Source organism: Hibiscus syriacus, unplaced genomic scaffold, assembly GCF_006381635.1.
Source record: "Hibiscus syriacus cultivar Baekdansim isolate YM2019G1 unplaced genomic scaffold, ASM638163v2 tig00003398_pilon, whole genome shotgun sequence".
NCBI classification, from domain to species: domain Eukaryota; kingdom Viridiplantae; phylum Streptophyta; class Magnoliopsida; order Malvales; family Malvaceae; genus Hibiscus; species Hibiscus syriacus.
In genome coordinates this window covers 779,427-797,848 of record NW_024061969.1, presented here as the reverse complement: position 1 = coordinate 797,848, position 18,422 = coordinate 779,427, and the positions used below count along the sequence as shown (strand labels likewise).

The window sequence follows — 18,422 nt, the reverse complement described above, 5'->3', positions numbered from 1 at the left end:
TAAGTAAAAAATGACTTCTTACCTTTTATATTTATACTTTTACTCATTAAATTTAAAAAAAATTACTTTTAGTAGTTTATGTTATCGTTTATTAAATCTGGTCACTAAAACGTTAAATGTTATTAGTTTGATAATGTGACACATTAATAAATGATTTAATTTTATTTTAGCCCTTTAATTTGGGATAAATACTAATTATAAGTTTTTTTATAAACCAAAAGCAGTTAAGGGAAAAAATAATTTAGCCTTTTAAATATGTTTTTTTTTTATCTTTGTCGAAACTTTACCTCCCCTACGCCATCTTCTCAGTATTCATCTTCAAAATGCAAAAAAAAAAGTATTTTCTTAAAAAATTAATTACAAGTAGGAAAAAACATAACCAGACGAGTGTTAGAGAGAGAAAGTAAAAAAGTATTATTTTTTTTTATAAATTTTAAGTCTAATCTTAATCTTATCTAGAGAGGAAGAGAAGTGGAACTCTAAAGGAATGAATGAGAGTGCTCTTAGTAGATTTAGAACATATAATCTAAGACAATATGAGAGAATAAAAATGAGTAACTTGACCAACCAAATAAATATGCTTACTCATAAAAGGGTTTTTTTAATAAAAGCATCTAATTTTATTAAAAATAGAAAATATCTAAATTACAATAAATGTTTACAACCAAACCATAAACTAAACATATAATAAATATATTTTCTGAAAAACAAGAAAATTAGCCACTTAAGATCACAACACAAGGACCATAATAGGAAAAGGTCAAAAAACCGAACTAAATAAACTCGAACAAAAGATAGATACGAACAACTCTAACCGCGTTGGCAAACAAACAACGAAAGGGGATGAAGTTATTGAAAGACCATCGACAAACCGCAAATTAGACACGAGCGATGTGAAACACTATCCACGAACGCAAATCATGTATCAAAGTCCAATTTGAGGGTTTAAAGTACGAAAGATCTTCATGATAAAAAATAACCCAAAATTTTTTAATCAAATTTTCTTCCCTTTAACTGTTAACCAAATTAATTTTTAAATTTATTTAATCAAACCAAAATATTAAATATTCAATACTTTCAGTTAATGTGATTAAAATCAAAGTTTAAACACCCCTAATGCTAAGTATATATATATATATATATATATATATTTTCGGTTAATTCATTTAATTTGATTAAAAAACCCTCCGACCATGATGAAGATGAGTCATTGTTAACCCTCTCAAAAGGACCCTCCCATCGGTTTATTATGCCGACGGCGAAACTAGAGAGCTTTCAACGAGCAAGAGATTCTGGAATGAGCTTACAGAATGTCGTTGTGCATAGTTATATACCGCCAACCCTTTCATTACATCAACAACAGCAGCAGCGAAACATACTAGGGTCAATGGGAGATGAGTTTTTTCATCCTCATCCTCAATATCATCTTCCAGGCCTCAACTATGTCGAAGACGAACCTGCAGTGCGTTGGACGAAATCATCAACATACCAGGGTCATGGCTTGTATTGAGCAGATAATGTAATGGTTTTTTAGTATTAATAAATTATTTGGACACTATTTTCCGCCTTCTGCTGTTCGAGTAGTAGCTTCTGAACTATGATATAAGGGAGGATTTTATCGAGGCCTCTTTTTTCCCCCAAAAGAACCTCACTTTAATTTATCTACATTCTATAGATATTCTTAAAATCTTTAGTCATTTTATTGTAATTATAACATTTTCTAGTAATATTTTAATAACCAAGCTTGTTCGTTAATAAAAATGAATTTGTTTAACCATTTTTTAATTCAATCAGATAATTTTATCAATAGAATAAACAACTATCAGCAGTAAAATACAAAGAGTTTAAACTCCAATACAAACTAAAACGTCTCACACCCAAGTCTCCAGTTAAAAAGCAAGGCTTAGAATCGATTTATACTACTAGATCCAGCTGAAACTCACACAAAACATAAAATTCTGCCTCCAATTCAAACTAGTTCCATCAACATAGTTTAAAGAAAGTATCATCTTGGATGGCTTTGGCCTCCCACAATCAAGGGCTGGTAGCTTTCTAGCTAGAAATTATAAGAGAGTTGTCAATGACCGCATGCTGCAATTGGCTAAGTGAGAACCAAGCCTAATTCAGCGACCGGTGTTGATAAGGTTTGTACCAGTTTGTTGGCTCTGTCAATCAACCTTCCATTGCAGTCTCTCACCAAAGCTCTAATTCCTGCTACCTTCATTATATCGTCAAAGGATGCATTAAATTCAACTTAAGTAAATTCTGCGGTGGACAGCTCTAATTCCTGCTACCTTCATATTCTAATCTTTTTTTTCTTCTGGTATTATAATTCATGTTGATGTCATATTGCGTTCAAAGTTAAAGGATCTGATTTTTAATAAAGAAGACACTTAACCAGCGTTCATTTCATCTCAATCCAGAACCTGAATGGAACTCAAGTTGCCACTTGTTTACAGTTTTCCTACTAGCAAAACAACTGCAGTCCAGTACAAAATTGCAATGAAAGAAATTGTCATACATGGATTACTGCTAATAGCAAAAGCAATGCTTTTCACCATTATGGTGATTCTTTCAGCAGCTTGAAACTGGGAATGTACTTAGGATCATCCCACTGCATATGCTGTTCCAATGGCTCTGGACTAGCTGCAAAAGAGTCGAATTTCCTTAACAAAATATGTTTTGGAGGAGATGGCTCTTCGATCAGCATCGCAGTCATCTTGTTCAATTCGGCATACCTTGGGGGATCATAGGCTGTAACATAAGTAAAACCAGTATCTTAAGACAATGCATATGCTAAAGCTACGAGACAGCTAAAATGATTTGAATGTTTTACCTCCAATATGTTTGACAATGAATATTCCCTTGCTGAGGCGAATGTTTGGAGAAATCTGAACAAAAAGCATGCATACAAAGGTGTGAGTATTCAGTCATCAAATACTAACTCAAAGTAAACATATGAATGCCTAGCAAATTTCTTTACCATCTAATCCAAGAATCCGCAAAAATTCATTAGTGCTTATAGCTCTTTTCTGTGTTTTGATGCAATCTTCATGATTGTGCAGACACCCTTCCTCTGCAATATCTTCGAGTTGACATCGATCCTCTTCCGGATTACCCAACTTTGCCTTTTGGTTCTTCTTTGATGTTCCTTGCGAGTACGGCTTACCTGACTTGGAAATGTCACAGAGAGCTTTCCTGCCAGTTGCTTGCACTTTCTCAGCTTTATAGACACTCTTTGTTTTGCTTGAATCATGTGTGGGAGATTCCAATCTCTTTCTCAATGAATGGAATGCTTTTGGCATTCTCCTTCTTTGATGACTGGTTTGGTGTTGGTTTCACTGAATTGGATAGATCACCAAGTGGTTTTCTTCCACCAATACCAGTTTTCCTCTGTGCTCTAGAGACATTGGTCTTGCCTGATACGAAGCATTTTCCATTATCAAACTCAACTTGAGAAACAAAATTAACAAAACGAACAACAGATCAGAAAGTGTTGAGAATAGTACCATTGAACCGAGCATTTAAATCCTGATTTTGAATCAAACCAACAGTATGTGTTGCTATTTTGGAAATTTGTTGATAAAATACACCAATCCAACAGTACCTGTGAGGTTCCAATACATAGGGAATCATTCATATACTTGGGAAAATAAAATCAAACACGCAATAGTGGAGAAAGAATGCTAAATCCTGCAGAAAAATCTGAAGTATCTTTGAAAGGCTCTTTTTACATTAAAGCTTCATCTGAAGCACATGAAATCAAGAGTATTACTTAGTTCAAAATGAAAATTGCAAGTAAAATCCAAACTCAATTTGCAAAACCCAAAAATCTTTCGGTATCTAAGACAAATGTGGTGAACAGGATGGGACAAAAACCGAACTAACGTGATAATCACAAAGGAAAAGACAAACAAAGAAACTAGAATAATCATGTTCATACAGTTTAAAATGATCCATTTAGTCCTTTCTGTTCTAATGATGATACAGGGAGGATTTCTTTAAGTTAGTAATTATATTCCCTCTCTGTATTTTCCATTCACTACAAGCCCCAAGATCATCAAATCAGTCCCACAAAAGTAAACCCAGAAAGGGAGAAAAGAAACATAGGATACAACAAACTTACAGATCATTCTTGGAAATTTTTTTTTTCCATTTTTCCATTCGTTTCTCAACAACAAAACAGAAATTCTTGTTTTCATGTTTCTTTCCATGACAAATACTTTAAATCGCCTTTGCATTCTCAGAATAAGTTTGAAAAACATAAAAATATATACTTTGATAAGTTTTCTTTCGGATAATACAGATCTTACTTATCTGTGTTTTCCATTAAAACAAACGAAACATTGCTCATGAATAAATAACTTGTAGACACTCGTTTTTGTTCGAGTTTTATATTATATTTATAATTATTATTATTAATAAATAATTATCATTTACATTGCAGGTCCAATATGAGAAACTCAATTACATTGCAGGCCCAGCCGCTGAACAAGACCCATCGATCTAGACCCGATTACAACAACTCATACCTATGCCAATTTTTAGTTCCCACGTGAAGCACCAACATATTAGTGCAATTACATGCAGCACTCATTATTCCACTATCTATATTTAATAAGGTAGTGGGTATAGCATTAAAAAAAATGGGGAGCAAATAAAAGTGGGGTGGGGGAATTATTGTTTTAATAATTGTAATTTTGCAAATATAAAAGAAAACAAAACGTGGGATACAAGGGGAGGAGGAAGGAAGAAAAAAAAAAGAAAGGAGGGGAGCCATATATTAGGCGTGTAAAAACGATTCAGGAGAAAGGGTAAGGTTACGCCTATGACCTCTCAATCAGGTCATATAATGAAAGTTCAACATTCTATTTTGAGCTCTTTATTTGCTTCGCATTTTATTTTAGTCCTTTACTATTTGCCATTGTTTGTTTACATGTTCAGTTTCTTGGCTGCTAATTTTACATATTCATGTTTTGGTTCTTTATGATTACTGAAATATAGCTTTGTGCAATTTATGTTTTGAATATTATGTTTAGCTCCATATTTATTTTAGTCAACATCTTTAGTATTTAGAACTTGTGGTTTATTGCTCATTAGATCCCTGTTATTCTGTTTGTCTATTATCTTAAAACATTATGTGATTTTTTTTTCTGACTTGTCTATATATATGTGTAGTAATTTTTACTTGTAAATTTATGTTAAATGTTACATTTTTTATTTTAGTATTGAATGTCATTTATGGTTTATTTGTATTTTTAGTACCGTCGTCGTTAATATTTTCGATTATTACCCTGATTGTTGTAAGTGTTGTTACGTCTTTTAAGTTACTATTTATGTGATTATGATCCTTTGAACTACCAAGTTTGCTTAATTTCATATGTTTGAATTCCAGTTTGCAATAATTCCATTTTTTTAGTCCTTTACATATTTTGTACGCATATGTATGTGTATATTATTATAGTTTTATCTGTTTTGCATATATTCTATTTACTATATTATACACATGTGTTTACCATATATATTTATTAAACATTTGTGTACCCTTTTATATATTAAATGAGCATACATACGCATATAAATTAAAACCATCAACCAATTTTTTTTGTTTATTTATATTTACGTATATGTGATTAAATGTTTTATTATTATGTAATATTATATCTGTATGTATATGTATAACTAATTTTCCGTAACATTAATATATTGTATACATATATGTGATTTAACTAATTTTTTTATTATGTGATATTTACGTATATGTTAATATATTGTATTATTCCATTTCATTCATGCTAATTTAGTTTATGAATTAATCTTGTGTCAAAATTTTGCATATTTCCCGTACTTGATTAAAATTTTATCAGCTCATTCGAATATTTTCAAGAACACGTGCAGAACTTGCGTAGAAAGTATTACTTGATAGAAATAGCACAATCTGATATGACGTTTTAACGAAATTGAAATATTCAATAAATGAATCATATTTTAACTTTATATTCAATTTCTGATTTTCCACCATTTACGACAATATGTAAGCAACACAGTACTAGTTTTGGGCGCTGTGGGGGTGTTAATCCTTCTCCAAGCGTAATCGACTCCCAAACCCATTTTAATCGAATCTTTGGTAAACGCATACCAACTTTTGTCTTAAAAAATGATTTTCTTAAAATTGTTTTTAAAAGACGTTTTTAGGTATTCGACCTACCTTACCCAAAGGTTGATGGCGACTCTATCCAATTTTATCCAATTTAATTCAAAATCACTCATTTTCAAAAATTAAAAGTCGTAACTTTTTTTAAAACAATAAATAATTGTGCCGCCTAAAAACGGTTATGACAGTTTGGCGACTCCGCTGGGGATTTTTGTAAAGAGTCAGGCTGTAAGTCGCTTACATATTGTTGTCTGGTGGAAATTATGAGTTCGAATATTTAGTTAACTTATTATTCTTTCATTGAAGTTTTTAATTGTTTCTTTTTTTTTGTTATACTAACATTTTGATTTTTTGCTTTCAGATCTGTCCAAGTTTTTGTTGAGAGGTTTCATTTTTCTTTCGAGTCAAAGAGTTCCTCCTCATACACATCAGATGCATTTGCATAACATAAGCTCTATACTCGAGCTACAAACCCTTTTTAAGTGGGGGTGAAAGCTACGCCTTCGAGAGAATTTATTCTCTCTGCAGGCCTAGTAAGTAACTTACGGGATTCATATACCTTATGTCTTCGAGGGAATTTATTCTCCGCATAGGCATAAGGGAATGTATCATGTCGAATTGAACTCGTTCCGTTTGAAACTTGTAATGGGTGAGGATCGAGGGCTTGGCAGCCCAAGGGGGCACTGACATCAAGGACAATTCGAGTACCTTTTCTTGTTAGAGTCGAAACTATACGCATAGTGAACCGTAGAACAATCACCCTAGGTATAGACATACCAAACCTCTGTTTGTCAGTAGATACCCAAAATAGGTGTATACAAAGGAGGAGCATTTTTAAACCTTTATCTTTTACTTTAAATTTGTAGAATATATTTTCTTTTCGAATAAAAGCATGCGAACTAGATACTATGTGGTTAGGATTAATTTCTTGTAAATACATCATTGTGGGTAGAAAGCATGTTTGGGTAGATACCATGATGGGGTAGGTGTTATATTCATCTTTGAATGACATTTTTTATATGTATCGATCATCTTACATGTACTAACTATTTTCTTTTCTTTTGTTTGTCTACACTAACTTATTTCTTTTGTTTGTGTCATTTTTCATCTTTCTTTGCATTGCATTACATCAACATAACATAATGCAAAAGTGTTGATTTGCAAGGGGATACTCAAGTGGAAATTTTGCACATAAGATATAAAAATTTTCAATCAAGCAGTCGCATACACAGACATGCGCTGGGGGCTAAGAGAAGTTCAGAGTACCAGAATGAGACTTGTTCGAAGATCGTGCAACATTTTGAGATTGGAAAGATGATTATTTGATCCAAGAAATAATCCAACAGTAGATTCTTATCTACGATCATCACATAACTAGTTTTCAAAGAGCGACGTATTAACTTCAGCACTGTGGAGGCATTAACGAAGTTAGTTTACAGAGCATTGAGGGGCATCAATTCCAAAGACGAAGATCCAAGATGAAGCAGTGAGCTCAAAGATCGTGCAATATTCGAGACTGAAATGATAATCCACTGATCCAAGGAGTAATCTAGCCATATATTTGTATATACGATCATCTCATAACTAGTCATCAAGGAGCGATGTACTAACTTCAGCACCGTCAAGGTATTAACAGAGTTAGGTTACAAAGCCCTTGAAGAGCATAATTTTCAAGGATGAAGATCCAAAATGAAGTGGTAATCCACTTCAGAATCAACATCTAAGCGAAGACATGTCTATGAAGTGCATTGTGTTATATTGTGAAAGCTTTTATTTATGGTGCAAATTATTCTACGATATCCATCGTTGGGATCAACATTTTTTCATCTGCATTTGCATCATTGCATTTTGTATAGCATTCATTTTACATGCATTAATTGTACATTGTGAGGACTTTAAGGAAGTGTTTCTAATGGTAACTGCATTCATACAGTACTGAAAATGGAAGCAAAATTTGAGCAAATGAAGAAAGAATTAGAAGAGAGTTTGCAAAAGATGCAAGTATAGTGGGAGATTAAAATAGAGCAGGCACAAAAGGCCGCCATGGATCATATCTTGCAAAACTAAGACGGCCTGATTAATCAAATTATAACAAAGCTTCATGGACATAACCAAGAAAGAGGCAAAGAGAAAATTTCCTTGACCCTAGAACCTTCTGAATGTGTAATTTCACATACTAATCCACAAGACTTGTTTTGCCCGAAAAACTTCCAATTCATCCCGTGAGCTTCTCTTCCAGTAAAACTCAAGCAACAATGTTAAATCCTCAAGGTAATTCTACTTATCATAACATATCCGCTCCAGTCGGATTGGTTACATCGAGATGTGTCCAGCCATAGTGGCCTCCGAATGAGAAATGGACCTATAAGGTGATTCCTTGGATAAACCAGAATGAAACCCCAGATTGTTCATTTAAAGTTCCTAACAACTTTGAGGATCTTTTAGAGCAAACAATTCAAAGGTGCAAAGTAAAAGAGAAAGGGGTTAAAGTCAAAAAATCGAAAGTTGTTGCTTCAACAGAAATTAATACAATCAATTCCTATGAAGAACACAGGGCACAAGAGGATGAGAAAGGAAATCAATGCAAAAGGGCTTCCATGAATATAATATGAGACTGGCCCGTGGGTTTAAGAACGAATGGGACAGATACAACCTTGAAGACATCTCAAACACCTATATTAGTTTTCCTGAAGGCAAGTGGGGTTTTGGGCAGTACGTCAATCATAGTTGCAATATGTGTTCAAAATCTAGCCAAAAATATCATCACCAAGGAAAATCATTTCGGATCAAAATTTGGGCCAAATTTCCAATCAGGGAAGAAAAAATTGATGAATAACAATAAATTGGAATTTTACAAAGAAGTTGCTCAAGAGGAAGCATAAATTTGTGCGTCGAGGGTACATCGAAAGGAGTCATGGCAAGTGAAATGGTCGAGAAATAGGGAGAAAATGAGGATAAAGATCCTGGTCCAACCACACGCCCAACACTCTAAGAGTAATGGGGCAGTTAGATAAATAAATGGAAGTTGTTATCTTCCACAATTGCATTTCATTTTCAACATCTTGTTTGAACATGTTTTTTTGTTCCTTTTTATGCCTTTTTGTGATAAATAAATTTGTGTTGCTTTTATGGTTATGAGCAAGGAATTAAATTTTAATCTTGAAAGTTTTTTTAGTATCAAGTAAATTAAATATTATTTTATTTTTTTCCAAGAATTATAGATCTTGGCAAGTGGTAAAATTATACCTCTCATATTCCATACAATTACATGATCTATTTTGGGTCCTTACCAAAATCAAATCCTGACACTACATTTATCTGAGGATTTGAAGTAATGTCTCTACCAATTTTTATTACACCAAATCTAGATATTTACCTTCTTGGGTAGAGTTGATTGGTTTATAACATTCCACCATATAGGACTTCAAAAGTCACACATTTGTCATTCCAGATACAAAAACATCATACTGGTGAAACCAACAGACCTCAAAAGAACCAAACTTTTAATTATCCGTGAATCTTCTTGCAAGAAGAAACGAGATGGGGCATCATGGACCAACTTGTCGAAGAGAATTTCGAGTAACTGGGGCATGCTCGAAAAAAAAGAAGAAAAAATAAAAAATAAAAAGGATTGTTTTAAATAATTATATCATGCATTAATTACATTGTTTTCATGTAAATAAAAGTTAATCCTAAATATTCATCCCCTGGGGATACCTCTTTTTACATAGACTTTTGTGTATGAAATGATGAACGACCTTCTTTCATTTATTCCTTCGCAAAAGAAAAATATATCATTTGTTATCCCCATTTGAGCCTGAATGATTTTTCTTCTGATTCAACCCTAACAAAGGGTCACCCTCCATATTGGGGGGTAAGGTGAAGGATATCTACTTACAGGAATAAACATTGTCAATCTAGTTTTTATTACGAAGACTAATCTCCATGAAGTAAAGAGAGTTTTGAACCACAAGGCAGGTCAAATATGAGGTACTTGAATCTCAAATCTAGTCAAGAATAACAAATGCAAGAGTAAAAGGAGGTACTCAAAGCAATTGAAGTCTTATACTCATCCATAAGAAAAAAAAGAAAGAAAAAAAGAAAAGAAAAAAAGAAAAGAAAAAAGAAAAAAAGAAAAGAAAAGAAGAGATGAAAAAAGAAAAAAAATTGAATCAAGATGGGTGATTCAGTGAGCCTCAAGTTATAAGGTTGATCAAGTGCAATTAGTTCAAATATTCATATTCAACAAGAAGCGCAAGAAATATTGGAGATATGAGAAAATAGAAATGAACCCAAAAATTGGCAGTCTAGAGGGATCCATAAAAAGAAATGATGAAATACAAGTGGTAAAGCAGATCCAAGTCAAGCAAGGCAAGATTAAAGGATTCAGAATGAATTGATCCTTGGTTCAATTACCCTTAAACACTTGTTTGGGCCTTTTTTTCCTTTTTTTCATAACCATGAGCTCTGGCCTACGTTACGTCCCTGAAAAGTCCATTCTAATCATACATGAATTTCTAAGTAAAATAGACTATTTTCATATTTTATTACACCTCTCATGATTGATTTTTATTTAAAAAAATTGGTTTTTTAAAATATTTAATGCATGATATTATAAAAGGGGGTTCAAGATGTAAATTTTGAATAATATCTTGAAACCAAAGGAGGATTCGAGTTGAACAACTGAAAAGGCGGCTCGAATATTGAATGGTGAAACAACGACATAAGAGATTATCTTTAGCCCTTGATGAAGAACCACATATTCCAAAGATGTTCCTAAGAGTCTGGAACCAAGAAGTATCTCAATGAGATGAGCGTAACAACTATTTCTTCAAGTTAGTGGAAGTTCAAAGAGACATATATGCTGGACCAACCTGAGAGGCCTTACTTTACCAAAACCAACCTACACCTTAAACTAGTTAATAATTTTGACACTTGTCATAGGACTATGATTTTTGAATGATTTAAAAAAGTATATGATTTATTTGATATTCATTAAACTCATGTTTTATGATTTGATTCAATTGTGACCTGTAATGGGCAATATTTTACAAAATTCTTTCATTCTTCAATAAAGAAAGGAGGAAAAACATTTTCAAACAAGACAGTCTCAAATGAGGAAGGTCCTTGAGGTAAGTTGATGCCTATTCTACCTCTATTGGAGAAAAAGAATAAGCAATGCTAGAATAATGAAGCATTTCACAGAAAATGGTCCGAAAGACCTGAAAGACTGGAGAATTGAACTTGTAACACTCTCTAGTGACATTATTAACAACTCATCAAGAAGGATTACCCTATTCAAAAGGAGCATATATCCCAATGCATAGCAAAATGGCAAGAATGCAACTAATCAAGCAGAAGATGACTACCTTATTCAGAAGAGACATATATCTCAGACATTCTATTAGAAGGATTGATCACTTCGTAAGTTTGTGATAACATAAAGACATTCCCTCAGGTTACTTGACAACACTGTGTTTAGTAACACCAATGTGAGAGCATTCAAGACAAACACATTTGGGCACAAATAGAGCCAAAATGATCCACAAATAGGGCATTATCAAAGTTGTACCTCGAGGGAATCATTAGATTCAAATTCAATGGACATTGAGAGTAAATCTTTTGATTTGAAGGTTGGAGGTCCATATTATCCATGTAGGGCATCTTAAAGGCTCATATCAGCATAAAAAATAGAAGTAATCCATGTGGGGCATTTTGAAGTCTCACACTAGCATGAAAAGGTTGGTATATTTTGAAAGTTCATTTCAACCAGAAATAGAATGTCGGGTATCATGAAGGCCTATTTTAGACAGAAATGATCCATGTGTGGCATTTTGAAAGCTCATATTGAGGCATTTTGAAGGTCCATATTAGCAAGAAACAGTTTGGAATACATTTTGAATGTTCATATCAGCAAATGTTGGGGTATGCTGAAGGCTCATATCATCATGTGTCAAGATCATTGATTTGAGCAAATATTTCCAAAATAAGACAAAAAGTTTCATTATTCTGGTAATTCGATGTTGGCAAACCAAAGCGTCCCACTTATATTCCCACTGAGTTTTGTCCTTAGGTGTTCTTGTGATGTCCTACAAAAGCTCTGAACACTATGCAAAGAGTGTCACTGATTGAGAAATCTGGGCAGAAGCCACAGGAAAGGATGAATGTGTTGTCAAATGTTTTACGAACCAGTGATTATGGTGCTAAATCAACGTTGCAATCATATGGTATTTCCATTTGTTGATCAGAGATGAAGATTGACTTCTTCAACCCCAAGGTTAGAAGTGAGAAATGATGAAGATTTATTTCCATAAAAAGGTGTTGGAATTTTAACAACAAAAAAACTAATGGAGTCAACTAAGGTTGAACAACAGGTTGTTGTTAAACATCTCGACATGATATGGTCTGAATTACTTTGTTCAAGATCTGATTAGATGTGGATACACAAACAAAAACCCGTAAAAAGGTTATAGAGAAAAAAGTCACAATGGGTTTTTGACGAGTCGATGCTTCTTGCTTTTGAATCACTGATTCAGGCGCTTTGCTTTGCTTTTTGGATTTGTTTGTTATCTTCTTTGAAATATATTTTGAAAGAGAGGAATTCCATATCCACTTATAAGAAGAGAAGTTGCAACGGTAACTTTTTCGGCTTTTACAAAAATACCCCTCCGTGGGCTTACAATTAAATAAGCTTCGGATTTCTCAATTGGGCCAAATTCGCTTTTGCAGAAAAATAAAGATGCTTATACTGTTGTTTCGACTTTTGGTATAATGATAAATTTAATCCATAATGTTTATTATTTTAGTAATTTGACCCTTATTTTTTGTCTACTGTTACCTCAGTGGTAGAGGAATTATTGTTATTTCTTAAGATATTGGGTTCGAGCACTAAGAATGTTAGGGGTGTGAGGGTTTAATGTCAAATAGTTAAAAGTTATCTTTGAATAGATAGTATATTGTATTTACTCTCAAATTAATCAGAACAAAAATCCCCACCTAAATATTAGTGTAAATATATATTTTTCAACATGCTCTTCTCTGTTATGGGATTATGTAGAGTACAATGATAGTGGCCAAAAATATAGTTTCATATCTTATTCTTCGAAGTATCTAAAATTTTACATTCTCTAAAATTTTACATTCTCTAACTATCTGTTATGGGCTTCGACTTGAATAATTGGGTTAGAGTCGTCACCGACCAATTTAAAAACCTTTAGGTGGATCGGACACTATCTTACCAGATCTGCGTTTTACCAGAAATGTGTCGGGTTCGGAAGTCAGTTACAGTCAATGAAGGATTAGCACCCTTGAACTGCCATTTCGGTACATATTAATTTGTCGGTTGTCTTTAATTGCGAAAATTAAAAATTTAAATTGAAATTTAAAAACTCGATTCGGATTACTTACCTTTGATTGATTTGAACGAAGACCCTTAAAAAGATAAAAATGTTAGATTTGTAATGAAGTGTAAGATCGAATTAAGATAGAAATGCATAATTATAAAAATAATAAACAAAACTAAAAAATAACAAAGAAAAAAAATAATAAAATAGAAATAAAACAAAAAAAAATGAATAAAAATAAAAAAATAAAAAAAAAATAAAAGAAGGAAAAAATAATGGATAATAATAGAAACATAAATAAAACGAAGAAATATATATATATATATATATATATATAATGTTAGGTAAAAAGAAAAGAATAAAATAATATAAAAAATAATAAAGCAAAAATCAAATCACCTAACGAGAGGAAAATTTTGGCTAAGGAGGACAAAAGTATTTTGAGGCCTACCTAATAAATGTGAGGTGATATATAATATAGTGTAATAAAAATAATCAAATAAAAATATTAAAAAGTATATATATTTATATAATAAAATATTTCAATAAATAAAATAAGAAAAAAATTAAAATATTACGGGACTGAATTGAAAGAAAAACAAATCAGGGGCTAATTTTAAATGAAATTTGGGATGAAATTCGATGAAAAAATGTTAAATTAGAGGTTTAAAAATGAAAGGGACCAAATAGGTGATTTACCCATTACTGCGTGAAAACACGCGGGTCACGCGTGTACGAGTCGGGTCGGACGTGGTCCATTTTGGCTAATATAAAGCCAAAAAAATGTTTTAATCCTCATTTCTTTCTCATTTCAAAACCAAAATCCCCCACCCCTTTATGTTCCCTCCCTTTATCATCGGTGACGAACATAAAAATTTTTGCCTTTTTTTAATAGCCCTCGACATTCGGTTCGAAACCAAAATATTTTTTTTAAGAAAACAAGCCTCAGGGAGTAGATTTGGGTTCGAAAACTTTGAATCCCTCCCTTTTTCATCGGCTATTCGAATGAAATTTCGAGAAAAACATCATGCACATACGATGAATGAAAAAATCAACGTAAAAAATTATACCTTTTATTTCCTTTTCAAATCGTTTACAATTGCTTCAAAATCGCTATTTCTTTGCTTGTATTTTCCTGGTATTTTGTGCCTAATCCTTGTGCATAAATCCTCTGCCCCCTTGTGTGTGGTGATTACATTAATTTATAGTACACAAAATACCCTATTTTTAGGAGTCCTAGTTGCGTTGAAATTCTCTCTAGTTCTGGTTTGTTGAGAGTCCCATGGCACTGACTTGTTTTTTTATTTCCATGAAACCACAACACCGAGAAAATCAGTTGGTTAGCTACGTGTGGCACGAGGACTCCGGATGTGGGAGCTTCGAACAGTGCGGTGCTGGGGTGAGAGGTGGAAAACGGCTGGAACATTAAAAACCCTAATTTACCTTAGGGTTTCATATTGGGTCGGACATAAGTGGGTTGATTTGGGTTGCAGACGGGTCGCGTATGTGAGTTTTGGTCTGGCTGCTCCACTATAATTTTGGTCGTTGGGCATCAAGTCTCCTATGGTTTGGGTCACGCTGGGCCACTTGGGTCACTGGTTTTGGGTTGTGTGACCAGTACATAAAAAAATGTAACATGTAAATAAATATATATATATATATATTGTTTATAATATTATATATGATATAATATTAATATATATATATTATAATTTAATCGGACGAAATTAAGTGTCTACAACTACCCCTCTTTGTCCTTTTTCGTGGAACAAAAAATTGGAAAAAGACAAAAGGACACAAATTTCGTTCGGTGGAGTTGAAAATTTATTCTGATATTTTAATTAAGAATAACTCCCTATCGATTTGAGTTGCGGATGGCTCATCCGTCGTGAAGTTGAGTCCATCTTGAAATGACATGAGACTGAAGCTGTAGTTCAAAATTTGAATCAAAATATGGCTTCTCGTTGCCCTCCATTGGTCTTCTTCTCGGTTTAAAGACCTTAGTTTAAAAATTTGACTGGAAGTAATTATTTGATTCCACCCTATGGTTGACAGGCCCTTGAACTGAATGAAATCGAACTTGAAAGATCTTCGTTGACAGATAGCTTTTCTCGGCTTAAGTTGTGCTGCCAAAAAACGGTTTCTTGTCACTAAGGCACGGCTAACCCAGGTCTTCTTATTGACTTGAAAACCTCGGCTACCACCGGAAAATAGTGTGATTGATGTATCATCGAGCTGAATGGAATCGAACTCGAAGGTTTTTATTGACAGATAACCCTTCTAGCCTTGAGTTATGCTGCAAATGATGTGCTTTTGAGCTGAGTGTAATCGATCTCGAATGTCTTCTGTTGGCAGATAACCCTTCTCGCCTTCAGCTATGCTGCAAATGTTGTGCCTTGGAGCTGACCGCAGTCGAACTCAAAGGTCTTTTGTTGGCAAATAGCCCTTCTTGCCTTGAGCTATGTTGCAAATGATGTACCTTGGAGCTGAGCGTAGTCGAACTCGAAGGTATTTTGTTGGCAGATAACTCTTCTAGCCTTGAGTTATACTGCAAATGATGTGCCATGGAGCTGAGCGTAGTCAAACTCGAAGGTGTTTTGTTGGCAAATAGACCTTCTTACCTTCATCAATGTTGCAAATGAACACGATATCCTTCGTTACGAAGTTAAAATCATGGAGGGCCCCTTCGTTGTGCAATTGTGCCTTGAATTGGATATCCTTCGTCGTGAAGTTGAAATCCAATATGAAGATGAATGTTGCTGGTAGGCATGATTCCCTTTGTCGTGAAGTTTAAACCGTGGATGGCCCATTCGTTGTGAAGTTGAGCCTTGAATTGGATATCCTTCGTCATGAAGTTGAAATCCAATATAAAGATGAATGTTACTGGTGAGCACGATTCCCTTCATCGTGAAGTTGAAACCGTGGATGGTTCATTCGTTGTGAAGTTGAGCCTTGAATTTGATATCCTTCGTCGTGAAGTTGAAATCCAATCTAAAGATGAATGTTGCTGGTGAGCACGATTCCCTTTGTCGTGAATTTAAAACCGTGGATGGCCCATTCAATGTGAAGTTAAGCCTTGAATTGGATATCCTTTGTCGTGAAGTGTAAATACAATCTAAAGATGAATGTTACTCATGAGCACAATACCTTTCATCGTGAAGTTAAAACTATGGATGGCCCCTTCGTTGTGAAGTTGAGCCTTGAATTGGATATTCTTCATCTTGAAGTTTAAATCCAATCTAAAGATGAATGCTGTTGGTGAGCACGATTCCCTTCATCGTGAAGTTGAAACTGTAGATGGCCCTTTCATTGTGATGTTGAGCCTTGAATTGGATTTGTTCTGAATTGGTTCTCGAACCCAAGTAAATTGATTATGAGATATGTTGGTTGAAGTGTAGCTTCTCACTGCTGAGTCAATCAACCACCATTGATCTTTAAAGGAGCTTTCGAATCGAGTATCTTTCGTCATGAAGTTGAAACTTGACTCTGAAAGCTGTATGTGAAAATGATAAATGTAATGCTCTTAAGTATGTCTAAGATGCATGCAATATGAATTAGCCTTGGACGGAGTCTTGTGCTTTGTCTGCCGATCTTGATCCTTAGAATCGATCATGCCCCATTTTCTTCTCGGGTTGCAGTCTTTCACATTTGAGACTGTCCTGTTTGAAAATGTTTTTTTCCTTTCTCTTATTTAGGAGGAAAAAATGATATGAAAATAGAAGAATTCTGTAAAATATTGCCCCTTAATTCAGACTCACAATCAAATCGAATCAAATTATAAACATGAGTTCAAAGAATATCAAAGGAATCAATAACTCTTTTAATGCTTTCAGAGTTATAGCTCTTTGATAAATATTCAAGTGGATGAGTTGGCTTTAGATTGACCTAAGGTTTCAACAATAAAAAAAGTCATTTTTTCGGTCATTGCAACATGTTTTTTCTTTTGCTTGACATTTTAATTGAATGCGAACAAAATGACACAACTAGCATTATCAATTACTAGACCTTTTATTTCGGTTCTCTGAAATGTTCCATTTGTTCAAGTTTTGTAAGCTCCTCAAACAAAGGTAGTGCAGAAATATCAGTCTAAAAATGAAATTCTTGAGTGCTCATGTGAATTTGACTATAACAGGTGTTCCTTAACTCCCTTAGTCCATTTTTACCGAAGGTCCTTATTTAAATTTTCCATTGTCTGGCTAGTTGAATCCATAAAGCCGGGGCATTTAACCAATTTCTCTAGAGGGACAACTTAATATCATTGTATAGATATTATAATCACCTTTTATCAGGCTAGCTGAATATTATCCATAAAGCTGGGGCGTTTAACCAATTGCTTAGAGGGACAACTCAAGCTTTATTGTATATTATAATCACCTTTATCAGGCTAGCTGAATCTTATCCATAAAGCCAGGGCTTTCAACCAATTACTTTAGAGGGACATCTCAAGCTTTATTGTATATATATATATATAATATTATAATATGGGTATACAGATCCAATTTCTTAAGTTTGTCAAGAAGAACTTGTTATAGTATTGGTGTTGTTGAAAGTCAAGGAATCTCATCTTTAGAGTTCAATTTCCAAGCAACTGACATAAACTAGATTCGCCTACTCGACTATTCTATCTGTGAAGATTATTATCATCACTGAGAGACTTAAACAAAAACTATAGTAATGTCATATGCAAAAGATGCCCCATGTTGTCTGTATTTATGCACATCTAAATACCAAGCCTCTTTTCATTCTTTTATGAAAGGAGAAGGATATATCGGTTCTTGTAAGAGAAAGGTATGGTATTCGAGCGTATCTTTCGAGGTAAGGTCAAAGTCCTTGTTTTGCCAGTTTTAAATCATGTTACTTTGTCAAATATCTGGAACTCTAAATCATTTACAGAGTTTTTTAATTCAGTTAAGATTCAAAGAATT

The 18,422-nt window shown here is 33.6% G+C and overlaps 1 pseudogene; it reads right to left on the bottom strand.

Moving 5' to 3' along the window:
- Positions 1–3,252: 3,252 nt before the first annotated feature.
- The window catches only part of LOC120176002, a 38,341-nt pseudogene continuing 23,171 nt past the window's right edge, over positions 3,253–18,422 (bottom strand).